A 12525-nucleotide genomic window follows, 5' to 3' on the forward strand; every position below is an offset into this window, starting at 1 on the left:
AGATTTATGCACAGGTGCATGAGGCACTAGCTGTGGGTTTCTTGGAAATGGTTCAAAGAACCCTTTGGAGAAATCTCTAAATGGGAGGGTCCACTTATTAACTTAGTGCCTCTGGACCCTAAGAGCTTAAGTCCATTCCTGGTTACAGTACCAATTAATTACATAGTCATTATGTAAAATGTAAATATTTTAGTTCAGTCAAATTTTTGATGGAATTTTTTTGAGAAGTTATTGAGGGCCATATTGGTGTTCCTCTCCACCCTCTCTCATTAACTGTTCGTAAAAGTACGATTCCCCCACCACCACCATCACCAAGATCTCTCCCAAATCAAACTATTTCAGCAGAGGTGAAACTATAAATTCCACCAGATTGACAAACAGCTGCTGTGTGTGTGATCTTTAACAACCAAATTGCTTGGCTGCCAACTTTCTGGGATGATTTACAATGGAGAATCTGGCTTTTTGACTGTGTATGAACTATTCGCTACCCTACTATTGGTAATATAGAGGAACATAGAATTTTTCCATCTTTTGGTAATAACATAGTATTACAAATTTCCATTATTTTATTTTCACAAAAAATGTAAAACTACATTAAAATCCAAATTTCTTCTTTTCATTAAGGAATATGGCTGTAACGAATACTTGAATAGTTATAGTTTACCGTAATTGTTTAGTTAACTATTAAAAAAATAAAAAGGCAAACTTTATTCTGCATGTTTTCATTTTCAGTACAACCCAGAGAAGATACCCTCTCTCAATTTAGAAAACAATAAAGATTAATAAATAAAAGAACTTAATTTATTAAAACTAATGTCATTAAACATTTATTTTCAAAGAAAATAATTGCATAGGATGGTAACTCCTCTAACCTATTTCTAAATTATTTCCAATAATTTAGAAATAAGAGCCAAAATTTTCCTTTTTCAATAAATTAGTAAAGGCCCCTTTCCATGACAGTCACAGTTATAAAAGATCAATGAGAGAGGTATAGAGACAATATTATGAACATCAAAACAAGTTGACGGTGGATAGCCAATTGATCAGTGGTATGCCAATATTAACAGCAGACTTTACCTGAAATATTTTATTCATATTGTAAAAAAAAAAAAAAAAATGTAGTCCCACCAACACACTGTCCTGTTGAGATGGTTTGACTTAAATATAATCATATTTGCAGAAACAATTTGTCACCTTGTAGTGCTAAGAAGAAGCTTTTTGAAACAGATTGAAATGAATTGATTTTGCAAAACATTTCCAGTCATTCTCGATATCATTAAAGATAAAGAAATAAATATTTTGCAGTGCGAGTTCTTCTTTCATTATTATGAAAGAAGGAAGGATTGATGTACAATGTTTCTTAGTTGGGGAACTGACAAGTGCACAAGGAACCTTAAAAAATAGTAAATTATTCTAAATCATACTTGCTATTTTAACAGTTCCTTATATCATTGCTGTGTGTGTGAAAGAGAATGTTCAGCCAGGTGGGGGGAAAAATTTCAGATGTTCTTTTTTTCTGGTGATGCATTGGAATTGCTCTTGACTGACAAGTCTAAATAGCAATACAATTATTATAAATGAAAACTTGTGAAATGAGAAAAGTCTGTAGCAGCACCTTGAAGAAATCACAATCAATTAATGTCTAAAAAATCAAAACAGAGATCCACAGACAGAAAAATAACATGTGGAATGTTGTCAGTGAAATTTAATTTCTGGTGCAGTGTAGAGTTTTGCAAAACCTGTTCAACCCCCCCTCCTGGCCAAAAAAAAAAAAGTTTACCCTCCTGCTTGCAGTTACCTGACTCCAGTTATTCAAAAGTCCAAAGTTGGCAGCTAAGTAACAATGTAAAACAAGCCATCAGGCCTACTCCTGAGAACTCCCTTCCCATGTTGGTAGATCTGGTGGCATAATGGTTTCTCCACCGTATTTCAGCTATTCTTTGATTATCATAACCTGGGAACGGTCTGCCCATCAAAATGTGTACTGTACCAGAGTATGGCAGGTGCTGAAGCTCATTAATTGAGCTGCACATATAAATATCACATGGGTTACTATACAAATATCACTCTTAAATAATGAAACTCAAAACATGTAAAAGAGTCCCTAAGAGGCTGACATATTAATAATAATAAATAACTTTCTGAATTATTAGAATAAACTTTTAATGTATTTTCAGTCAAAATTAAAGTCACAAAAAACAGCTTTAATTTTAATAAGTACACTAATGCTTATTAATAGCACAAGTCCTTAATCTAAATATACATAGAATATGTATTCACGATTAAAGATACTTTCATATATTGTTCTCCATTAATATCACTACAGTATATTGATTTATGATTTTGTTTTTGTATATGTACATAGTTAAGATGAATTAAAGTTTAATTATTCTTTCTGGGTGTGAAATAGTTATTTGTTAATATTGATAAAGTTGCTTATGAATTCAGAAAAAGTTATATATTGTTATTACTCTTAAACATTGAGTGATGTTATTAATTGAAAACACTAAGAAACCACACAACAGAGAAAAATTGCAATTCAAAAAATTGCTATTCAAAACTCCTGCCCAACTTTTACGAGTTTCTTGCCCCACTTTGGGATCATTATCAAGTCTAATGTAAAGATAACACAGAAAAATTTGTAACTCACTATTTAAATATACACAGAGTAGACTGAAATCATGGGATACCTACCGAGTAACAAGTAGGCCTACCTATTGCCCAGATAAGGGCAGTCACATGGTGAGGCATTGAGTCCATTAGTTCATGAAAGAGTTCCACGGATATTTCCATCCATGCTTGCTGCACCACTGTCCATAATTCAGTCGTATTCCTGGGTTGTTGTTGTTATTTGGATTTTAGGAGCATTAGCAACTAAGGCCATATTGCTCAACGGATATGCGGTGGTCATTCTCTGACCTTTCTGAATACTCGGTATTTGGTGGTCACGGACTCGAACCCAGGCCTAATCTAGGAGCTTGTGCTACGCACTGCTGCTCTGCCCACCTGGCTACGGAGGCACTGTATTCCTGGGTGGAGGATCCAAGGCTAGTACAGACCTTTCCACAGCACCCCAAAGATGCTCCACAGGGTTCATGTTTCCAGTGAATGGGACCGCCATTCCATGGTGGTAAAATCTGCAGAATGCTTTTGGAACCATGTTCTAGTCACCACTGCTTTATGGGGAGGTGCATTGTCCTGCTGGAAGAGTCCATTGCCCTGTGGATTCACAATGACCATGAAGGGATGCAGATGGTCTGCAAAGGATGGACATGTAACCTGGACCATTCAGAGATGTGTCTAGACTTACCAGAGGTCCCAACGTGTGCCAGTTCAACACGCCCCAGACCATTACTGACTGTCCACCTGCCTGAACAGTTCCTTGTTGACATGATGGGTGCATAGCGTCGTGCGATTTCCTCCAGATACACACCGTCCGGTCCACTCAAAATAACTGGAAATGGGACTCATCGGACCAGGAGACCCGTCTCCAATCATCCAAGGCCCAGTGCGGATGTTCTTTCACCCAGTTGAGGCATAGAATCCTGTGTCATGGTGTTAGTAATGGGACTCTGGTGGGTCGGCAGCTCCCATAACCTATTGCGGCTAATGATTGCCTGATGGCCTTGGTGGAGACATTTTTGGCACCTCCCTTGTTCAAGCTGACAGTGATTTGAGCTACTATCGCTCTACAGTTGGTTCCCAATCCCCAGGCAGGGGGGAGACGGTTTGCTGTTTCCCCCCTGCCACTCCCCGCTTCTCTACCTCTGGTGGGGCATGGGCCTGCCCCACTGCTTTTGGGGACACCTACTCTATTGTCCCCATACTTCTGGCTTTTCCCCCCAGTCTTTAGTCTCCCTCCCCTACTCTGTCTATACACCAACGAACGTCCCACACAATGTTAAAAAATTAAAATATGTCCAAATTGAAACCGCGCACTCAAAACTCTTTCGGCTTAAACCTTTTCAGCGATTATTTTATTTTTTTATTTAAAAAAAAAAAAATTTTTTTTTTTTTTTTTTTTTTAAGGCCCTAGCCACTGAAATCTCAGGAAACTAGGTGGCAGGGCCTGCCAGAGTAAAATATCAACTACTGGGTACCTGGTCTGCCTCCACGAGGCTAAGTGTGGACAACGTTGGGCCCCAGCAGGGGTCTAGCGGCTAAATGGCCAGAAGAACAACGATACACAACACTAAACTTACAAAATCCATACACTTTTAAATCTCTGGCCTTTGCAGTGAACTGTTACACCTACAATGAAAGCAACGCGGAGTTGGGGGAAACCTCCGGTGCCGCTAGACACGAATACACTTTACACTTTACACTTTCTACAGTTGGTTGAAACAGTGAGAGACAGACGTCAACTGCCATGTTCATCCACGACCTTTCTCCATCCACAGCACTGTCCATGAGATGTTATTCTGGAAATGACATATTCCCAATACATTCTTGATACTGCTGAATGAGGATAGTGCAATTTCTGTACCACCTCCGCGATAGAGTGACCTGTGCAATGGGCACCCACTATCATCTCTCTTTCAAAGCCGGTTAACTCACAACGTTTATCCATACTGACATCAAATGCAGATATTCTGACAGTCTAAGGCGCCTCCGTAGCCAGGTGGGAAGGAGCAGCAGTGCGTAGCACACGCTTCTTGATTAGACCGGGGTTCGAGCCCGTCACCACCAAATACGGAGGATGCGGAAAGGTCAGGGAATGACTACCGCATATCCCTGGAGCAATATGGCCTTAGTTGCTAATGCTCCTAAAAACCAAACAACAACAACAACATCTGACAGTCTATGTGAATGCAGTGTACCTGTACACCTGCCAAGTGGCGGGTTTGTCCACTAGCAAGAGGGGTGACAGCATCACATTGACCAGGAACCAGGTATCCCACGAATTCTGCCCTTTCAGTGTATATTCACATTTAAAACTAATGTATATTTAAATTATCCCTAAAAGTATGATTCTAAACAGGTGAAAAAAGTCAAAAATACATTCTGAAAATTTTAATCCTGTAAAAAGGTATAAAGAATTCAAAAACTTGGTTGAAAGGCTGGGAGAGACTGACTACATACAAAGCCAGACTATAACTGAAATAACAGGAAAGGACAAGACCTGATTACTTGAAGGGAAGAACATGGATCTCTACCTAAGTAATACAGTTGGTCTTATTATTCATCTTCTATGGTATGCACATCATGGAATCATTTCCTCCGTCTTTTTACTATCATTAGTGACCAATAATATTTTCCTTATATCACATGAATCCAGCTGTGGATCTCGTCTGACTTGTTCTCTTAGGAAGTGATGTAAACCATTCTTTTTCTGATGAGTACATTTATCTGTGACACACAGTAAACTTTGAAATTAACCATTAACGACTAAATGTGTTCCCTGTCAGTTGTTGGGAATGCATGTGCAGATTTCTGAACAAGTCTTATTCAATTTCATTCACCCAGCTTCTTAATATACAGGGTGATTCTAAATTATTGTCAGGGTTTCCGTGGCCTGTAATTTTCAAACTGGAAACAACAAAATAAAACTGCTTATGGAATATGAAAGTGTAACTCAAAAAGTTTTATTACCTGTAGAATCAATACTGCAGAATGCTAAACAACTTCAACATGCGTGCCTTTCATGGCACGTAAGATGTCTAAGCGATATCCAATTTCCCTCCAAGTGTTCTCCAGCATTTGTGGTGTAACTGTTTCAACTGCAGCAAGCAACAATTTTGATTTTCAGTTCATCGAGGGAGATCACAGGGGTCTGTACACAATGTCGTTCACGTATCCCCACAGGAAGAAATCAAGGCGTAAGATCGGGCGAGCATGAAAGCCACAGAATCAGTCCACCATACCCAACCCAGCACTGAGGAAAATGCATGTTCAGAAATTCTTGGACAATAAAAGCCCAATGTGGCTGCAAAGAAGCTCGTCTAGTTGATTTTTGTGGGCTTTGAGAAAACACTTTGTAGGTTTGATCATCATCTTCCTGTGAAGTGCTGGGTCTTCCTGCTCCTTTTCGGTGCAGAACACTGCGAGTCTCCTAAAATTGCTTTAACCAATGTCGGATAGTATTATTTGAAGCTATTTCTTTTACATACTGAGTTCTGTAACGACATTGCATTGTGATAACGGACTTTGTTTCGAAAAACCAAAGTATGCGCATTGCCTGCTTTTGAACAGTCGCTGTGATGTAATGCCGTCAATATCTCCCAGACATCAATGCAGTCAGTACTGCATTGCCAAATAAAACTTTTTGAGTTACACTTTCATATTTCTTAAGCAGTAATAACTTTCATATTCCTATGAAAATTATAGTCCATGGGAACTCCTACAATAATTTAGAATCAAACTGTATTACACTGAACTAGCATGGAAAAACATTAGATTGTAATTTCATGAAATTATATTCTTGTTCTGTGGTTAGAACAGAAGAAGAATATATTTTCGAAGTCTTCTAATCACAAGTTTCTCAGTCGGTGACTAATGTTTGTCATGGCACATTCGAAATTGATATTTGTAGGCCCATATATACTTATAAATTTTTCCTCTGCAACTTGTGCATAATTAAATTTATTCCCAGTTAAATGGGCTTTAGCAATACAGTAAAGTCTCACTTTAACAGAATATGAGGGTAAGGTCAAACTGCTACAAGCAGTTATCTGCTAAATTTTAACAAAATACATACAGTCAGAAATCTTCCTAGAATAGTATGAAAAAGTACTATACCATGAAATGAAAAATATTCAGTTTTGTGATATGGTTTCCTACTGCATTTAACTAGTTGTGTGTGATAGAAGTGTGAAATATTTCCATGTCATATAGTGGCAACTGACTAATAGCTGATTAACAAATTGAAGCCTCTCTCTGCAGGGTCAGTGTAACCTTACATGACCAGTGTAAGGTTACACTGACCAGTTGGCCAGTGGAAGGTGATGGTTAGGATAATACTGGCTCTTTGTTAGCATAAACATTTTAATTGATGCCAAATATCATCAGACTGAAGCAGTTGTGACTTTGCATCCTATATAAATGAAAAGCCTGGTTAGCGGGCATTATGTCAAAAGTCCTTTAAATTGAGGTCTGTTAAAGAATAGGTTTACTGTATTTCTGAAAAAAAATAATTCAGTACTAAGTTATTGCTAAAACTTAAGTTTATTTTATCTGAATATGATTTGCACAAGGTAGATTAAAAAAATTAATAGATGTTCTGAATGAGTAATAAAGAAAATAAATTTAGATTTAAAAAAAAAAATTATGAAAACTTGAGTTAGATGACAAATGGCAGATCAGGGAATCAGAAAAAATTTAAAAAAAAACTAAAAATTTGGAAGGAAAAATAGATATAGAACATAGAGGAATGGACTAGACTTCAGTACAATGAACTTGCAAAAATGGCTGAGAAGACAGAAGAGTGGAGATCCTTGGCAGCCTAACTTCTGCAAGGACATGGCACATGATGGACGAAAAGTTAATTGATCATACCGTTTAAAAAAAAAATTAACCATGAGAGAAAAAGAATTGAGAATAAAATAAAATGAGAAAAATTAACCATGAGAGAAAAAGAATTGAGAAAAAAATAAAATAAAATAAAAAAAAATTACCATGAGGCCAAAAGAAAAAAAAAGAGAAAAGAATTGAGAAAAAAAAAAAAATTTTAAATTAACAGATGAGCCCATGAAAAAAAAAAACAGAAAAAGGAATGTAAAAAAACAATACTGAACGAAAAATTCTCTACTCCAAAGATTCAAAAGATGGAATTAAAAAAAAAAAAAAAAAATTAGGAATAAAGTACAAATATCTACTTTAAATTCTAGTTTATAAAACTAAAAATAAGTAAACCTGTAAACTAAAGAACCCAGCTAACAAGAGGAAAAAATGTACAGTTATTACTGCAAAGAACATAAATATATTTTTTATTACAAACTGTTTTTATGACATATATCTTAATAAAGGGCAGTGTTCATCTGGATCAGTGTTTCTCAACCGTTTTTTAATTATCACCCCCTAAAGGGGTTTTTTTAGACAATATTTTTTTCCTAATTACCCCCATGAAATTTTAAACAAAAAATACTTTGTACTTACTCTTTTTATTCAATGGGGTCCCAAAGCCTGATGCTTCTTAGCTAAAAGTTCAATGTTCCGTATTATGTTAATAAGTTTAATTCTAATGTCTCCTCTTGAACATACAATTCTGTTTTTTCCTATATTAATATTTTATTTTCTGAACTAAAACACTTTCAAACATATAATACATTGGAAAACAAAAGTACTTTGGTCATTTCAGACCACATTGTTGGATAAAGAAGCTTAGTTGGTTTTGATACCCACAACTCAGCCATTCCACCCTTTTTGAATTTATATTTGCATTCCTCGTTACATTTTAATTCAATGAGTTCTTGAATTTCTTCACTGGCAGATCCGGCATCACATCCAATTGGATCTAACATCCATGACTTCACTTCAAAATAAAATAAATCTGAAAATCTATTTTTCATTTCACCTTTTAAAGAACACAAATGAACTGAATAATTCTTAAGATCATTCTCTGTGAGAGATTCATTGATTTCAGCTAACCCTTGCATACCATGAAATTGTTTTCTCATTAAATCGCTTTCAAATATTTCCAGTTTTTCAGGGAAGGCTTTTAATACACATTTTCAGTCTATTACCATAATTAATTTCCCTTGAAGTTGAAGTGATACTTCATTAACTTTTCAAAAAATCCAAGCCATATATATAATACATGTTGATTTTATATTTTCTGATCTCCTTTGCTAAATCTGTGTCTCCTTCACTTTCTAAAAAACTAATTAACGTGTCAAAATGGTTTTCAAATCTTGTTAAATAGTTTCCATTAGAAATTCATCTGAGTTATGCATGTAAAAAAAGCCTCACATACTGTTCATTATCAACACAAAATTTTCTGAAAACATTTGCTATGTGACTTTATTTTATTGGTGGTTTTAATAACTATACTGAGAGATTGATAAAGAACTGGATTAATATTTTTTGCAGCCAGATGATGTCGGTGCACAATGCAGTGTATTGTGCACCGACATCATCTGGTTTGGACATACTTCCTTTAGGTGGGCTATAAATAAAACCTTTGTTTTCCAACCATAGAGGTAGCACCATCAGTGGCACAAGATACCAAATTTTCCAGTGGTACTTGTTTTTCATCAAACTATGTTTTTACAGCAGTAAAAATGGATGCTCCAGTACAGTCAGTTTCTATAGATTTTACAAACATCTCTTCTTGCAACTTACAATCAATCACAACCTGAATATCAAACGTTCGAAATAACGAACATTTGACAATAGAAAGTTCTTATGTCAGTAACTGTGAATTCATCAATCTGAACAGAAAAGTTTCTAGTTTTTAGTTTGTGAACTAGCTGTTCTTCAATGTTAACTGACATCTTATTGATTCATCTTTAAACTGAATTGTTGCTCAATGGCAATGCTTTTAAAATACTGGAAGGATTTTGATGTATCACTGTTGAAATTATAGTCTCTGATGCAGGTCGTATAACAGTCTCAGCAACTGTATGAGCACTACCAGTTTTTGCGTTGATTTCTGAAATTTTATAAAGTGCAATCATTCCACCATCATTTGTGTATTCTTCTTAAATAAGGAAATTACAGTGTTACATTGCTCAAAATTCTGTTTCAAATTTTAAAATGTTCAAGATATTTGCCAACTTTATCAGGATGTTGCCTTTTTAAACGATCTAAAAGTCTTCATAGTTTCATAGCCTCATTTGAGGAAGAACTATTACACGTAAGACATGTTGGCTGCCTTGAGTTGACTGGGCTTTCAATAAAACCATAAGCTGGATATTCATCCAGATACTGTTGACACTTTTTCTTTTCAGCACTTAACATGATTGATGATGGGTTGAATAACTATAAATAATTAAATAATAAAATATAAATTGTTTTTATTTAACTCACATAGTCTATGTCACTCAGTAAAGCATTGTGGATCAAAAATTAAAAACTTCAAAAGGAAACAATAAATCAATACTAATTGTCGCTTAGAAAGTAGAAACAGACTGAAACATTTCCTTATCCCATCCATGCCTCATATATTGACCAATGAAACAAAAGAATAAATAAACCACACCACCGCCAAGGTTGAAGCTGTCGGAAAGGTGCAAACACTAAGGGTTGCAGAGACGTTGCCTCTAAAAGCACTTAGGCATTTAATGCCTATGAAAAGCAAAGGTGGTTGAATTAAATCGTGCCCAATGTCTTCCTTTTATCAAAATTTCTCACTTACTCCTAATATAATATACCTATATGTTAAAAATCAGTTGTCTCAGTTGAAAAGAAAACCCTGTGAGAGAAATTAAATATTAAGGAATGAGATGTCGGGTAGGGTTGAACTTTGGAAGGCCACAAACCATTGTAATACCCATGATTTTTTGCCCCCCTTGAAAACCCTTGATCTGGATATTTTTTTATTATTATCAGTTTATTAACCACAAGAAACTGAGTCACTGCGGGATGGCAGTGTGCCAGGAGGGTGAGAGATTTACATACTGAGGCGCGAGGAACCACATGTACAATGTACAAGAGTACATGCATGCTCAACCTGAGATATTTACATAATTGAACTTTCATACGTTTCAAGTAAAACAAAGGTTATAGTAATAAACATCAGAATTTTAAAAAAAATTAATAAAAAAAAATAATAAAATATGAAAAAAAAAATGCAGCAGGCAAAACGTCCAGGTGTAGGTGATCGTCACATGTTCAATAGTTGGTAACAGTTCTTGAGGCATTCCTTTCTGTAGAGCTTGTCCTCACAGAATTTATCAGGGTTTATGCCCAGTTTATTGTAGATTTGGAGGCAGTTGGCCAGAAACACGCCCCTAAGGGAATCAATGTATGTGAGTGTAAACCACAGAGGGTGGCAGGAGTCGCGGCATTCACCTCTTGTATTCGGATGTCTGTTTGTAAATTCTCTCCTGTTCCTCGTGCTCTTTAAGAAGAGAGAATACCGGTATGACGTATAGGTATAGATAACAGCAGCACATGCGTTATGTAGAAGTCAGGCTTCAAGCCAGTATCTCTTCATTATGTAATGATTACCCAAAGGAGGGAAAGCATAGGGGAGGGAAAATAATCTGGAAAAATATTGACCTCTAAAATGACTGGAATATTCATGCAAGCCATCCAATTCTGCTTTGAATTTAGCAAGTCACTGATGCCTCTGCAATATTAGGTAGCAACTGATTCGAGCGTTTGATGATCTGCCGCCCAAAAGTTGAACTTCGTGAGCTCCAAACTTTTGTTCCCTGAGCAGTGCCGGCCACAAGCATGTTTAACCAGTTCTGATGAACAGGGCCCTGCAACCAAATAATCAAAAAAATATTGTTGATTAATGTATTAAATATTATTTCTATTTAAAATTTTTGTTCAGTATAATATAAAATTACTTAATTATTTCTTAATTATTATAAACTTTGAAAAATTATGAAATCACTATTACAAAAACACCCCATATAAGTTTTGCACAGGACCCCAGGGCCCCGCAAGTAATTCTTGAACAGGGCTCCGCAAATTATGGGGCCAGCTCTGTCCCTGAGATTATTTTTGTGCCCACTGGCTCAAATATAAAATGAGAAATATCTTTTCTCCTTCGTATATGAAGGAGAAAAGATATTTCTCCTTTACATTTCTCCATCATATACGAAGAATAAAAGGTATTTCTCATTCATTTTACTTGACCCCTTCGTGGCTTATACACCTCAGTCAGATCTCTCCTTAAGTTTCTAGCTATCAAACTTTTCAGTTAACCCCTTCAGCCATTTTTCATATTTTCACTGATTTGCATCGTTACTGGTCATCCTTCTTTCAACCCTCTCCAAAAGTTCTATGTCTCTTTTTAGGCATGGTCTCTATCAGTAACAGTTCTAGAATTTCTAAATGGGTTAGAGACTCAAAGCAGCACCCTGGGGAATTATCATGAAAAAAAGTAGTGCAATATCATGGCAACTCGTGAAGGTATTCACAATATGAGATATAACTTAAAACAATGCTGCCTTATAAATATTCTGTTTATTCAGAAATGGCTATGTATTAATGATGCTATTGCTATTATACATAGTCTAAATTTGCTTGCAGCTTGAGGCTTTAGCCCAAAATGCATCTTAGTCTAAATACATCATATACCATCAGGCATCTCTCATATTGTGGATTTATACTTCATAACTCCACAATACTTCGGTGGGTGGGTGGGTACAATACTTCGGTGGGTGGGTGTACCCACCCACCCACTGAAGAAGGGCCAAATAGCCCTGAAATGGCACCAGGGGGAACCTGATGATGTCCGGAGTTTCCAAGAATAGGCAACAACAGCCTTCTCCACTGGGGAAGCGTTGCCTATTCGAGGAGATTTTGAGTGGTGTGAGTGGAAGGAGTTACTGTCCCTTTCATTCTTCTACACCGTTTCTTTTCCTCTTCCACTCCTACTATTACTTTCCCTCTACCTTTTTGCTTCTCTAA

Source organism: Mastigoproctus giganteus, chromosome 5 (genome assembly GCF_048544385.1).
Source record: "Mastigoproctus giganteus isolate SK-2022 chromosome 5, ASM4854438v1, whole genome shotgun sequence".
NCBI classification, from domain to species: Eukaryota; Metazoa; Arthropoda; class Arachnida; order Uropygi; family Thelyphonidae; genus Mastigoproctus; species Mastigoproctus giganteus.